At 45.2% G+C, this 14426-nt stretch overlaps 1 long non-coding RNA gene across 1 annotated transcript in view; it reads left to right on the forward strand.

The window, feature by feature from the left end:
* The first annotated feature begins 474 nt into the window (after positions 1-474).
* LOC146035688 (uncharacterized) overlaps positions 475-14426 on the forward strand; it is a 47545-nt gene continuing 33593 nt past the window's right edge. Inside the window, exons 1-2 of the long non-coding RNA XR_014460698.1 lie at positions 475-892; positions 13069-13275. This is a non-coding gene — a long non-coding RNA (uncharacterized LOC146035688). The remainder of the gene's footprint in view (positions 893-13068; positions 13276-14426) is intronic.

Below are 14426 nucleotides of genomic sequence, written 5' to 3' on the forward strand. Positions count from 1 at the left end.
ACTATACACCGCTCCTCTGAGGTGGCAATCTATTGAGATTGGAGACGAAATGGATATTTCGACTAGAAGCCACGAAACCGAAAGGACTGAATGAGAGGCTACCATTGGAGACTCTGCTCTAAGTTTGCAAGAGAGGTCTAGGACCAAGGACATCACTTCGGTGACCCCATCACCAACACACTAGATGTAGTGTAGCATTCATCATAAATAGAATGAAAATTGGTAGGACCCACACCAGCACTGACCGTGACCTAATTAATTAATTATTTGTTGCATCCTAGCAATTATATAGAAGTTTCATCAGTAATATCACCATGTTCAAGCTAAAAGAAGATATGCGTATTTAGCGCATCAGTACTGGCACACTTACTAACAGGCGTCTTTACCTGGTTTTTTAATCAGATCCGTTTTAAATTTCCAAATGTATGCACATATCAATAGCACTAACACTTTATTAATACCAGAAACAGCAGGCATAGGTTCCCTTACATGATAGAATTATTTTTATTTTTATTAGATGTACCACACAATATTTATAATGTTTTTCACGTTTTTTCTTGGAACCATATGCCCATACTGTAATATGCCAGTTATGCACAGCAAATGTTTTTGCAGGTATTATATGTATACAGTTTAATCTGCACGCATGTTAATGTCTTTTTTCACCCTGTGCACCCGTTCCTAGGTTCCCCGCCAGCTGAGACGCATCATAGATTAGTCATGCAGGGAGATCTCCTTGGAGACCAAGACGCTTGCGGGTCACGCATAGCGCCTGAGCATTTTCCCCCACCTAAACTTCCGGCTACCGCCAACTTCCGTTTTCCGGAACAAGCAGCGTGAGCAGCAGGCGGGAACCTACACGGGGCACCGGCGGGAAGACATCCTACTTAAGGTAAGATTTCACTATGTCACTTTGTCTTACCCACACGCTTTGATAAAGGAGCGAGAGCTCCGAAACGTCAGCAGCAGCATGTATCTTTGAATACACTTCTTCTATTTAAACAAGACCTCAGAGTGCCATTGTCTTCATTCCCTGTATATATATATATATATATATATATTTTTTTTTTTATTATTATTTATATACATTTGGTCTATCTATAATACTTTAACTGACCCGACATATACTGGGTCACCTAAGTGTCCATCTCTGTGCTTTGCTCCGCCCCTCTGGAAACCCCCTTCTGAAAATCCTGCGTTTGCCACTGCTCGGAGTGATGTGCACGGGGCCGCACATCGCATTGGACCTGCTGTTAAATGCATGCAATTTGCCCACTTTTTATGTGATTGGTCACTGCAGTCCCATAAAAAGTGTCCAAATTGCATGCATATCTCCTAGCATAGGGACAGCTTTTATCTTCTCACCCTGTTACGTATATATATATATTTATTACTATAGCACATGGATATTCTGCAGTTGGATTTATAACTATATTGACATTATTGTATTCCTTTCTGTCTATTGGCAAGTGCTTTGATCACACAGCTTCTGCACAGGGATTTGCAGCGTGATAATAATTATAGTATCGCTAACTGTAGTGGTTCCCACATTTTTGTATCACGGTGTCCTAGTTTTTCTGAATTTTTTTCCTATTGAAAAAAGTATGCCAGCTATCCACATCCATCTGATTATCCCCAGACCCCACACCCTAAACCCTGGTCTCCGTCTGGTAGAGAATTGGATAGGTAGGCTATACAGAGCGGCAGGTAATGATGACTGAGTGCACAATGCCCTATGTCTGGTTGATTGTTTTATTATGAGATATACAGATGGGGTCATTCTCTTTGTTGCCTCCAGACCGCCATCTGCAGGTTTCTGGGGGAATGGGGACAGGAGGTGCACGCGCCCCATTCTGGTGGACGACGCATGGCAGTAGTCGCGCTGGGAGCTGCTCTGATGAGAGTTTCTCCATTTGTAACATGGGGGTGACATATAGCAATTTAGGGGTGCCAAATTGAGATTATATCTTGCCACCTCCAACATACAGAACTGTCACCCATGATGTCATCCTTACATTCCGTTATTTGGTGAGAAACAGGCTCTGTTTGTCCACAAATGTCATGGGCTGTAATGTTAACCACTACACTAGGGGTGGGCAATAACTGTCCCTCTAGCTGTTGTAGAACTACACATCCCAGCATGCCTGGCTACAGTATTTTTAAAGTATTGCAGGGCATGCTGGGATGTGTAGTTTTGAAGCAGCTGGAGGTCCGTTTATTTCCCAACCATGTTTTCATTCAGCTTTGTTCCTGTTGTAATGCCCACTCAGATGAGTCCCAGTAGTGAGCAGTCCATGCTGTCCCAGTAGTGAGGGCTGAGATAATGTCAGTGTTGTGCACTGGGATATATCACAGGGCCTTCCATTGGAAACCCAAAATATACGCACAACAATAAAAGATGAAAAAGAGATTGCAAATAATTAAGATAATAAAAATATAAGATTAAAATCTTTTAATATTGTATTGTATTATAAGTAATGCTGGATTCCATTAATAATGTAACTGTATTGCCTATATTTATTGAAAATGTTTGTATGGTTTGTATATTATATGTTAAGGTGGGTTTTGTATTGAATGAATCATCCCCATTTTCTGTATGTTTGGGTAAATCCTTGATAAACCTGAGATCAATAAGTACATCTGAATACCGATTGGCTGTGGCATCTGTTAAATATGGATGACCCCAACTATCATCTGAGGAAACCGCTATAGCCTTAACAGCAGAGAAAAGTTGGGGTCTACACACTATAACCTATCCTTGCCCATTGCTACTTGCATATGAACTGAACGCCCTCCCTCTGATTAGACAGCTACATTTCCATAGAGACAGCTTGGACCGGCATGGCTGCTACTTCATTGCAGCCCTGGCTCTCTGCTAACCTTATCCCTACTCCTCCTCTTCATCAAGCGGGTTTGGATCTGACAGCACTAGAAGTGTGTATCTGCCCCCTGCTAGCAGTGTTTTGGTCTTAACAGCGTGCAGGTGGACGCTGATGTTACCTGAGCCCTGCAATGGCTCCCTGCCAGTGGTGATCATGTCACCTTCCGGCGTGTGGGTCTATCATTGCTGTTATCAGAGTCCTGCATCAGCTCCCTGTCACCAGTTGTATCCATACTTGTCCTCACTGTGCAGGTCTGGTGCTGATGCTCCCGGCACAATGCCTGCTGTCCCTATGCAGCGCAAAAGGTTGGCATCTAATTCACTTATCTATTTCCAGTGGTTCTATTGAGCCTTGAGTCCTGTTGGAGAAAGTGCGCTATATAAATTAAACTTGCTTCTTATTGCTTCTTAAAACAACCAGTTCATCATAAGTCAGTGTATCCAGCCCCTTGAATTCCAATTGGAATTTGCTATATAGTCAACAATGTCACCTAAGGCTGGACCTCTACTACCGTTTATGCCTTGACCAATATCCATGTCGTTGGAAGAAAATCATCTTGCACTACATTAAACACCTGTTCACTGGGCATAGCGCTCATCTATGGACATTAAATTATAATTGGTCGGTTGATGGTGATTGTGCATTGCCTATTTGGATTGTTGATAGACAATATTAATTTATAAGTCAGTTGAATATCTTTATGTCTATATATGCAAATATTACAAAATATATATTCTCCTTATTTGTGTCTACATAAATTCATTTCCAGATTACATTTTGGAGCTGCATAATTTAAATTAGAATTTAATGAGCTCAGAGTGTTTTAAAGAATTATGAATTATTCTTTTGCACCTGATAATTATTGCTTTCTATAATAACAAGGCAGGGGCGTAACTAGTACTTTGTGCGCCCCATAGCAATATTATGAAATGGCCCCCACCATTGTCACTACAAATTCTCTTCTGGGGGGGACAGAAGAGAGACTATAGGAGGCAGAGTTCAATTTTAATCTCGTTTTTCTTTAAGAAACCCTGCCATTCTCTCAAAACCTCTCTCTATACCTGCAAGAACTGCGTTTTGTTTCCGTTCTTTCTAGAGATGAGCGGGTCCGGATTCCCGAGATCCAACAGATTCGAATATTGGGGATCCAGGCCAGATCCGAGCCGGCTCGGGAGTTCCCTCCTGAATTCCGGACCAATAACGAGGCCGAACGTCATCATCGCGCTGTCGGATTCTCGCGGGATCTTATAAAAGACGCACGCGCGCCCGCCATCTTCACTCCAATCTTGGAGAGGGAAGAGGGTGGTTGGGAAGCTCCGTGCTGTGCTCTGTGCCATGTGCTCCGTGACCTGACCTGTGCCCTCACTGCCCTGTGCTGTGCTCCGTGCTGTGCTCCGTGACCTGCCCTCACTGCCCTGTGTTGTAGACTTGAGAGTCAGTGACTGTTTATAGGAATGAGCCCTGTAGTGTGATTTAACTAACTAGGTGCTGCAGTGCTCACACGCAGGGGCTGCAGTGTCCACTGTCCAGGGGCTGTCCTGTGGCCCGTGCCCTGTTGTGATTTATTTAGCCCTAAGCCCTGTGTTGTGATTTATTTAGCAATGAACCCTGTGTTTTTTGTGATTTAACTAACTAACTCAGTGCTGCAGTGCTCACACGTATGGGCTGCAGTGCTGCTGAGTAGTACACTGTGTACAGGGGCTGCAGTAATACAAGGGGCTGTGTCCAGTGTGACGGCCTATATCTTATCCATTGTCCAGTGTCACGAGTCACTCACGACATATATCCTGTGTCCTGTCCTGTGTGACGACTGATGACATATCCTGTGTCCAGTGTGACGACATATATCCTGTGTACAGTGTGACGACATATATCCTGTGTCCAGCGTGACATATATCCATTGTCCAGTGTGACGACATATATCCTGTGTCCACTGTGACAACATATATCCAGTGTCCAGTTTGACGACATATATCCTGTGTCCAATGTGACGACATATATCCTGTGTCCTGTGTGACGACATATATCCTGTGTCCAGTGTGACGACATATATCCTGTGTCCTGTGTGACGACATATATCCTGTGTCCAGCGTGACATATATCCATTGTCCAGTGTGACGACATATATCCATTGTCCAGTGTGACGACATATATCCAGTGGCCAGTGTGACGACAATATATCCAGTGTCCAGTGTCACAAGTCACAACATATATCCTGTGTCCAGTGTGACATGTAATGTGTGCCGGCATATATACTGTGTCCAGCGTGACATATATCCATTGTCCAGTGTGACGACATATATCCTGTGTCCACTGTGACGACATATATCCAGTGTGACGACATATATCCTGTGTCCAGTGTGACGACATATATCCTGTGTCCAGTGTGACGACATATATCCTGTGTCCAGTGTGACGACATATATCCTGTGTCCAGTGGGACGACATATATCCTGTGTCCAGTGGGACGACATATATCCTGTGTCCAGTGTGACATCAAACCATTGTGTGACGGCATATATCCTGTGTCCAGCGTGACATATATCCATTGTCCAGTGTGACGACATATACCCTGTGTCCAGTGTGACGACATATATCCAGTGTCCAGTGTGATATATCCTGTGTCCAGTGTGACGACATATATCCTGTGTCCAGTGTGATGACATATATCCAGTGTCCAGTGTGACATATATCCTGTGTCCAGTGTGACGACATATATCCAGTGTCCAGTGTGACATATATCCATTGTCCAGTGTGACTACATATATCGAGTGTCCAGTGTGACATGTAACCATTGTGTGACGGCATATATCCTGTGTCCAGCGTGACATATATCCATTGTCCAGTGTGACGACATATATCCTGTGTCCAGTGTTCAGTGTGACATATATCCTGTGTCCAGTGTGACTACATATATCCAGTGTCCAGTGTGACATGTAACCATTGTGTGACGGCATATATCCTGTGTCCAGCGTGACATATATCCATTGTCCAGTGTGACGACATATATCCTGTGTCCAGTGTGACGACATATATCCAGTGTCCAGTGTGACATCTAACCATTGTGTGACGGCATATATCCTGTGTCCAGCGTGACATATATCCATTGTCCAGTGTGACGACATATACCCTGTGTCCAGTGTGACGACATATATCCAGTGTCCAGTGTGATATATCCTGTGTCCAGTGTGACGATATATATCCAGTGTCCAGTGTGACATACATCCTGTGTCCAGTGTGACGACATATATCCAGTGTCCAGTGTGACATATATCCATTGTCCAGTGTGACTACATATATCGAGTGTCCAGTGTGACATGTAACCATTGTGTGACGGCATATATCCTGTGTCCAGCGTGACATATATCCATTGTCCAGTGTGACGACATATCCTGTGTCCAGTGTGACGACATATATCCAGTGTTCAGTGTGACATATATCCTGTGTCCAGTGTGACTACATATATCCAGTGTCCAGTGTGACCTGTAACCATTGTGTGACGGCATATATCCTGTGTCCAGCGTGACGACATATATCCAGTGTCCAGTGTGACGACATATATCCAGTGTCCAGTGTGATGACATATATCCTGTGTCCCGTGTGATGACATATATCCTGTGTCCAGTGTGATGACATATATCCAGTGTCCAGTGTGACATGTAACCATTGTGTGACGGCATATATCCTGTGTCCAGCGTGACATATATCCATTGTCCAGTGTGACGACATATGGCCTGTGTCCAGTGTGATGACATATATCCAGTGTCCAGTGTGACATATCCTGTGTCCAGTGTGACGACATATATCCTGTGTCCAGTGTGACGACATTTATCCAGTGTCCAGTGTGACGACATATGTCCAGTGTGACATATATCCATTGTCCAGTGTGACTACATATATCCATTGTCCAGTGTGACGACATATATCCAGTGTCCAGTGTGACGACATATATCCAGTGTCCAGTGTGACGACATATATCCAGTGTCCAGTGTGACATGTAACCATTGTGTGACGGCATATATCCAGTGTCCAGCGTGACATATATTCATTGTCCAGTGTGACGACATATATCCTGTGTCCAGTGTGACATGTAACTATTATGTGACGGCATATATCCTGTGCCCAGTGTGACATATCCTGTGTCCAGTGTGACAACATATATCCTGTGTCCAGTGTGACGACATTTATCCAGTGTCCAGTGTGACGACATATATCCAGTGTCCAGTGTGACATATATCCATTGTCCAGTGTGACTACATATATCCATTGTCCAGTGTGACGACATATATCCAGTGTCCGGTGTGACGTCATATATCCAGTGTCCAGTGTGACGACATATATCCAGTGTCCAGTGTGACGACATATATCCAGTGTCCAGTGTGACAACATATATCCAGTGTCCAGTGTGACATGTAACCATTGTGTGACGGCATATATCCTATGCCCAGCGCTGCATATATCCATTGTCCAGTGTGATGACATATATCAGGGTTGCCGACCCTTCCGGAATTTCCGGGAGTCTCCCGAAAATCGGGTCCCCCTCCCGGCCCCCCGGAAGGGTGGGCAACCCTCCCGGATTCAGGGGGGACCCCTGCTGACCCCCGGATCGCGGCATTAAAATGCCGCAATCCTCGGGTCTCAGAGGAGGGGGCGGAGCTAAAACGGCACAGTCGTGTCATTTTAGCCCCGCCCCCTCCACGGAGATCCGTGAATTAGCTGCTTTAACAGCATGGGCGGGGCTTAGTGATGTCACCCGCAAGCCCCGCCCCCTGAGTGGCTGCTGAATCTCTCCTCTCCGGGCTTCTTAAAGTTGGCAACCCTGACATATATCCTGTGTCCAGTGTGACGACTTATATCCAGTGTCCAGTGTGACGACATACTGTATATCCTGTGTCCAGTGTGACGACATATATCCAGTGTCCAGTGTGACATGTAACCATTGTGTGACGGCATATATCCAGTGTCCAGCGTGACATATATCCATTGTCCAGTGTGACGACATATACCCTGTGTCAAGTGTGACGACATATATCCAGTGTCCAGTGTGACATATCCTGTGTCCAGTGAGACAACATATATCCTGTGTCCAGTGTGATGACATATATCCAGTGTCCAGTGTGACATATATCCTGTGTCCAGTGTGACGACATATATCCAGTGTCCAGTGTGACATATATCCATTGTCCAGTGTGACTACATATATCCAGTGTCCAGTGTGACATGTAACCATTGTGTGACGGCATATATCCTGTGTCCAGCGTGACATATATCCATTGTCCAGTGTGACGACATATGGCCTGTGTCCAGTGTGATGACATATATCCAGTGTCCAGTGTGACATATCCTGTGTCCATTGTGACGACATATATCCTGTGTCCATTGTGACGACATATATCCTGTGTCCAGTGTGACGACATATATCCAGTGTCCAGTGTGACATATATCCATTGTCCAGTGTGACGACATATATCCTGTGTCCAGTGTGATGACAGATATCCTGTGTCCAGTGTGATGACATATATCCAGTGTCCAGTGTGACATGTAACCATTGTGTGACGGCATATATCCTGTGTCCAGCGTGACATATATCCATTGTCCAGTGTGACGACATATGGCCTGTGTCCAGTGTGATGACATATATCCAGTGTCCAGTGTGACATATCCTGTGTCCATTGTGACGACATATATCCTGTGTCCATTGTGACGACATATATCCTGTGTCCAGTGTGACGACATATATCCAGTGTCCAGTGTGACATATATCCTGTGTCCAGTGTGTCGACATATATCCAGTGTCCAGTGTGACATATATCCATTGTCCAGTGTGACTACATATATCCAGTGTCCAGTGTGACATGTAACCATTGTGTGACGGCATATATCCTGTGTCCAGTGTGACATCTATCCATTGTCCAGTGTGATGACATATATCCTGTGTCCAGTGTGACGACATATATCCAGTGTCCAGTGTGACATATATCCTGTGTCCAGTGTGACGACATATATCCTGTGTCCAGTGTGACATGTAACCATTGTGTGACGGCATATATCCTGTGTCCAGCGTGACATCTATCCATTGTCCAGTGTGATGACATATATCCTGTGTCCAGTGTGACATATATCCTGTGTCCAGTGTGACGACATATATCCTGTGTCCAGTGTGACGACATATATCCAGTGTCCAGTGTGACATGCAGCGGTGTAGCTAGTTGTCATGGTGCCCGGAGCAAGGGCATATTTCGCGCCCCCCCCCCCCAGTAATAAATTGGGGGCGTGGCTAACATGTGTTGGCATGTTACATTTGAAAAGAAAAAACTTAAAAACACTGTAACGTAATCTGCTGCGCTATATAAGACACTGTAACAGAATCTGCTGCGCTATATAAGACGCTGTAACAGAATCTGCTGCGCTATATAAGACGCTGTAACGGAATCTGCTGCGCTATATAAGACGCTGTAACGGAATCTGCTGCGCTATATAAGACGCTGTAACGGAATCTGCTGCGCTATATAAGACGCTGTAATGGAACATGCTGCACTATATAAGGTGCTGTAACGTAATCTGCTGCACTATATAAGACGCTGTAACAGAATCTGCTGCGCTATATAAGACGCTGTAACGGAATCTGCTGCGCTATATAAGACGCTGTAACGGAATCTGCTGCGCTATATAAGACGCTGTAACAGAATCTGCTGCGCTATATAAGACGCTGTAACGGAATCTGCTGTGCTATATAAGACGCTGTAATGGAACATGCTGCACTATATAAGGTGCTGTAACGTAATCTGCTGCGCTATATAAGACACTGTAACGTAATCTGCTGTGCTATACAAGACACTAACGGAATCTGCTGCGCTATATAAGGTGCTGTAACTGAATCTGCTGCGCTATATAAGACGCTGTAACGGAATCTGCTGTGCTATGTAAGACACTGTAACTGAATCCGCTGCGCTATATAAGATGCTGTAAATAAAAATATATATACACATAAAGATATATACAGCAGGGCGTCAGAAAAAGCCAGAGAGATTCACTCTCCCCCCCACCCTTTCCCTCCCCCAGGCCCCACAGATCCCCCAAACCCCAAGTTTATAATACCAAGTTTAGAACATCGTTAATTAGCTGTATTAAAAAAAAAATCCACCTTCACCTTGATCCTTAGATAAATGATTGCAGCAGGTCCAGGGCGGCACGGGCAGCAGCAGAAAACTTTCTCCTCCTCCAGGCTACAGCCAGCGCTTTGGATGTTCTGATGACGCTGCTGTAGCCAGGGAGGAGGGTAGCATGGGCAGGTGACTCTGGGAGGAGTCTGGAGTTCTGGAATCTGCTCTCTGCGTCCCGAGCAGCAGCAACTTAGAGTGTGAGCAGTGAGTAAGACGCCCGGCCTCACCGTCCGTGATCTTTGGACCGGGTGAGCAGGGCAGGCGCCGGTCAGGGCAGCCGCCGGCGCACGCTGCGCCGGCGGCTGCCCTGTCCAGTGTGACGACATATATCCTGTGTCCAGTGTGACATGTAACCATTGTGTGACGGCATATATCCTGTGTCCAGCGTGACATCTATCCATTGTCCAGTGTGATGACATATATCCTGTGTCCAGTGTGACATATATCCTGTGTCCAGTGTGACGACATATATCCTGTGTCCAGTGTGACGACATATATCCAGTGTCCAGTGTGACATGCAGCGGTGTAGCTAGTTGTCATGGTGCCCGGAGCAAGGGCATATTTCGCGCCCCCCCCCCCCAGTAATAAATTGGGGGCGTGGCTAACATGTGTTGGCATGTTACATTTGAAAAGAAAAAACTTAAAAACACTGTAACGTAATCTGCTGCGCTATATAAGACACTGTAACAGAATCTGCTGCGCTATATAAGACGCTGTAACAGACGCTGTAACAGAATCTGCTGCGCTATATAAGACGCTGTAACGGAATCTGCTGTGCTATATAAGACGCTGTAATGGAACATGCTGCACTATATAAGGTGCTGTAACGTAATCTGCTGCGCTATATAAGACACTGTAACGTAATCTGCTGTGCTATACAAGACACTAACGGAATCTGCTGCGCTATATAAGGTGCTGTAACTGAATCTGCTGCGCTATATAAGACGCTGTAACGGAATCTGCTGTGCTATGTAAGACACTGTAACTGAATCCGCTGCGCTATATAAGATGCTGTAAATAAATATATATATACACATAAAGATATATACAGCAGGGCGTCAGAAAAAGCCAGAGAGATTCACTCTCCCCCCCACCCTTTCCCTCCCCCAGGCCCCACCGATCCCCCAAACCCCAAGTTTATAATACCAAGTTTAGAACATCGTTAATTAGCTGTATTAAAAAAAAAATCCACCTTCACCTTGATCCTTAGATAAATGATTGCAGCAGGTCCAGGGCGGCACGGGCAGCAGCAGAAAACTTTCTCCTCCTCCAGGCTACAGCCAGCGCTTTGGATGTTCTGATGACGCTGCTGTAGCCAGGGAGGAGGGTAGCATGGGCAGGTGACTCTGGGAGGAGTCTGGAGTTCTGGAATCTGCTCTCTGCGTCCCGAGCAGCAGCAACTTAGAGTGTGAGCAGTGAGTAAGACGCCCGGCCTCACCGTCCGTGATCTTTGGACCGGGTGAGCAGGGCAGGAGGCAGGCGCCGGTCAGGGCAGCCGCCGGCGCACGCTGCCCGCTAGTACTATTATTAGTATTATCTAGTGCACAGATCATTTGCGGAGGGGGGGGCGGGCCGTCGGCGCCATTCGACCAATCGGCACCCGGAGCGTGAGCTCCAGTGGCTCCACCCTCTCTATGCCTCTGGTGACATGTAACCATTGTGTGATGGCATATATCCAGTGTCCAGCGTGACATATATCCATTGTCCAGTGTGACAACATATATCCTGTGGCCAGTGTGATGACATATATCCATTGTCCATTGTCAGTAGCGCAAGCAGGGGGGGGGTTTCTGAGTACCCATAAACCCCCCCCCCCAGGAGTCTAAGGACCCTATGCTGAAAGCTGAGGGTCCCCTCTTTCCATCGGTATAAGAATTTTAAAAATCGGCCCTTGGGAACCGGAGATATCTGACTTCAAAGCAGTGGTCCCCATCCAAGCCTATTAATTGCTCTTCCCAGTCAGATATTTCAGGTTCTGTCTGACTTAGAGTTTTTTTTAGGGTATATTACAAAAGCTGGGGCTTCCCCCCCCCCCCCCCCCCCTTTGATGGACACTAGAAGCTTGTCTCTACCGTTCCCAAAATCAGAGATATCAGCCTTCCAGCAGCTGATTACTGCTCCAGCTCCACACACCTGGTATGTAGTTTTATATCCTCGTTGGCAAATTGCTCTGCCTCCTGAACTCTGACCCCGGTAGTCCCCAATACCATTTGGTAGGTGGGATTCTCTAGTTTTTAATTCCATTAAAATCTAAGAAATCTATTTCCAGGAACTGGAGATATCTGCAGTCAAGCAAGCTGTCCTCCCACCAGAAAATTATGAATAATATGCCCACTCCACTATACACCGCTCCTCTGAGGTGGCAATCTATTGAGATTGGAGACGAAATGGATATTTCGACTAGAAGCCACGAAACCGAAAGGACTGAATGAGAGGCTACCATTGGAGACTCTGCTCTAAGTTTGCAAGAGAGGTCTAGGACCAAGGACATCACTTCGGTGACCCCATCACCAACACACTAGATGTAGTGTAGCATTCATCATAAATAGAATGAAAATTGGTAGGACCCACACCAGCACTGACCGTGACCTAATTAATTAATTATTTGTTGCATCCTAGCAATTATATAGAAGTTTCATCAGTAATATCACCATGTTCAAGCTAAAAGAAGATATGCGTATTTAGCGCATCAGTACTGGCACACTTACTAACAGGCGTCTTTACCTGGTTTTTTAATCAGATCCGTTTTAAATTTCCAAATGTATGCACATATCAATAGCACTAACACTTTATTAATACCAGAAACAGCAGGCATAGGTTCCCTTACATGATAGAATTATTTTTATTTTTATTAGATGTACCACACAATATTTATAATGTTTTTCACGTTTTTTCTTGGAACCATATGCCCATACTGTAATATGCCAGTTATGCACAGCAAATGTTTTTGCAGGTATTATATGTATACAGTTTAATCTGCACGCATGTTAATGTCTTTTTTCACCCTGTGCACCCGTTCCTAGGTTCCCCGCCAGCTGAGACGCATCATAGATTAGTCATGCAGGGAGATCTCCTTGGAGACCAAGACGCTTGCGGGTCACGCATAGCGCCTGAGCATTTTCCCCCACCTAAACTTCCGGCTACCGCCAACTTCCATTTTCCGGAACAAGCAGCGTGAGCAGCAGGCGGGAACCTACACGGGGCACCGGCGGGAAGACATCCTACTTAAGGTAAGATTTCACTATGTCACTTTGTCTTACCCACACGCTTTGATAAAGGAGCGAGAGCTCCGAAACGTCAGCAGCAGCATGTATCTTTGAATACACTTCTTCTATTTAAACAAGACCTCAGAGTGCCATTGTCTTCATTCCCTGTATATATATATATATATATATATATATATATATATATATATATATATATATTTTTTTTTTTATTATTATTTATATACATTTGGTCTATCTATAATACTTTAACTGACCCGACATATACTGGGTCACCTAAGTGTCCATCTCTGTGCTTTGCTCCGCCCCTCTGGAAACCCCCTTCTGAAAATCCTGCGTTTGCCACTGCTCGGAGTGATGTGCACGGGGCCGCACATCGCATTGGACCTGCTGTTAAATGCATGCAATTTGCCCACTTTTTATGTGATTGGTCACTGCAGTCCCATAAAAAGTGTCCAAATTGCATGCATATCTCCTAGCATAGGGACAGCTTTTATCTTCTCACCCTGTTACGTATATATATATATATTTATTACTATAGCACATGGATATTCTGCAGTTGGATTTATAACTATATTGACATTATTGTATTCCTTTCTGTCTATTGGCAAGTGCTTTGATCACACAGCTTCTGCACAGGGATTTGCAGCGTGATAATAATTATAGTATCGCTAACTGTAGTGGTTCCTACATTTTTGTATCACGGTGTCCTAGTTTTTCTGATTTTTTTTCCTATTGAAAAAAGTATGCCAGCTATCCACATCCATCTGATTATCCCCAGACCCCACACCCTACACCCTGGTCTCCGTCTGGTAGAGAATTGGATAGGTAGGCTATACAGAGCGGCAGGTAATGATGACTGAGTGCACAATGCCCTATGTCTGGTTGATTGTTTTATTATGAGATATACAGATGGGGTCATTCTCTTTGTTGCCTCCAGACCGCCATCTGCAGGTTTCTGGGGGAATGGGGACAGGAGGTGCACGCGCCCCATTCTGGTGGACGACGCATGGCAGTAGTCGCGCTGGGAGCTGCTCTGATGAGAGTTTCTCCATTTGTAACATGGGGGTGACATATAGCAATTTAGGGGTGCCAAATTGAGATTATATCTTGCCACCTCCAACATACAGAACTGTCACCCATGATGTCATCCTTAC

The sequence above is a fragment of the Crinia signifera genome, chromosome 9, assembly GCF_055691185.1.
Source record: "Crinia signifera chromosome 9, ASM5569118v1, whole genome shotgun sequence".
Taxonomy (NCBI): Eukaryota; Metazoa; Chordata; class Amphibia; order Anura; family Myobatrachidae; genus Crinia; species Crinia signifera.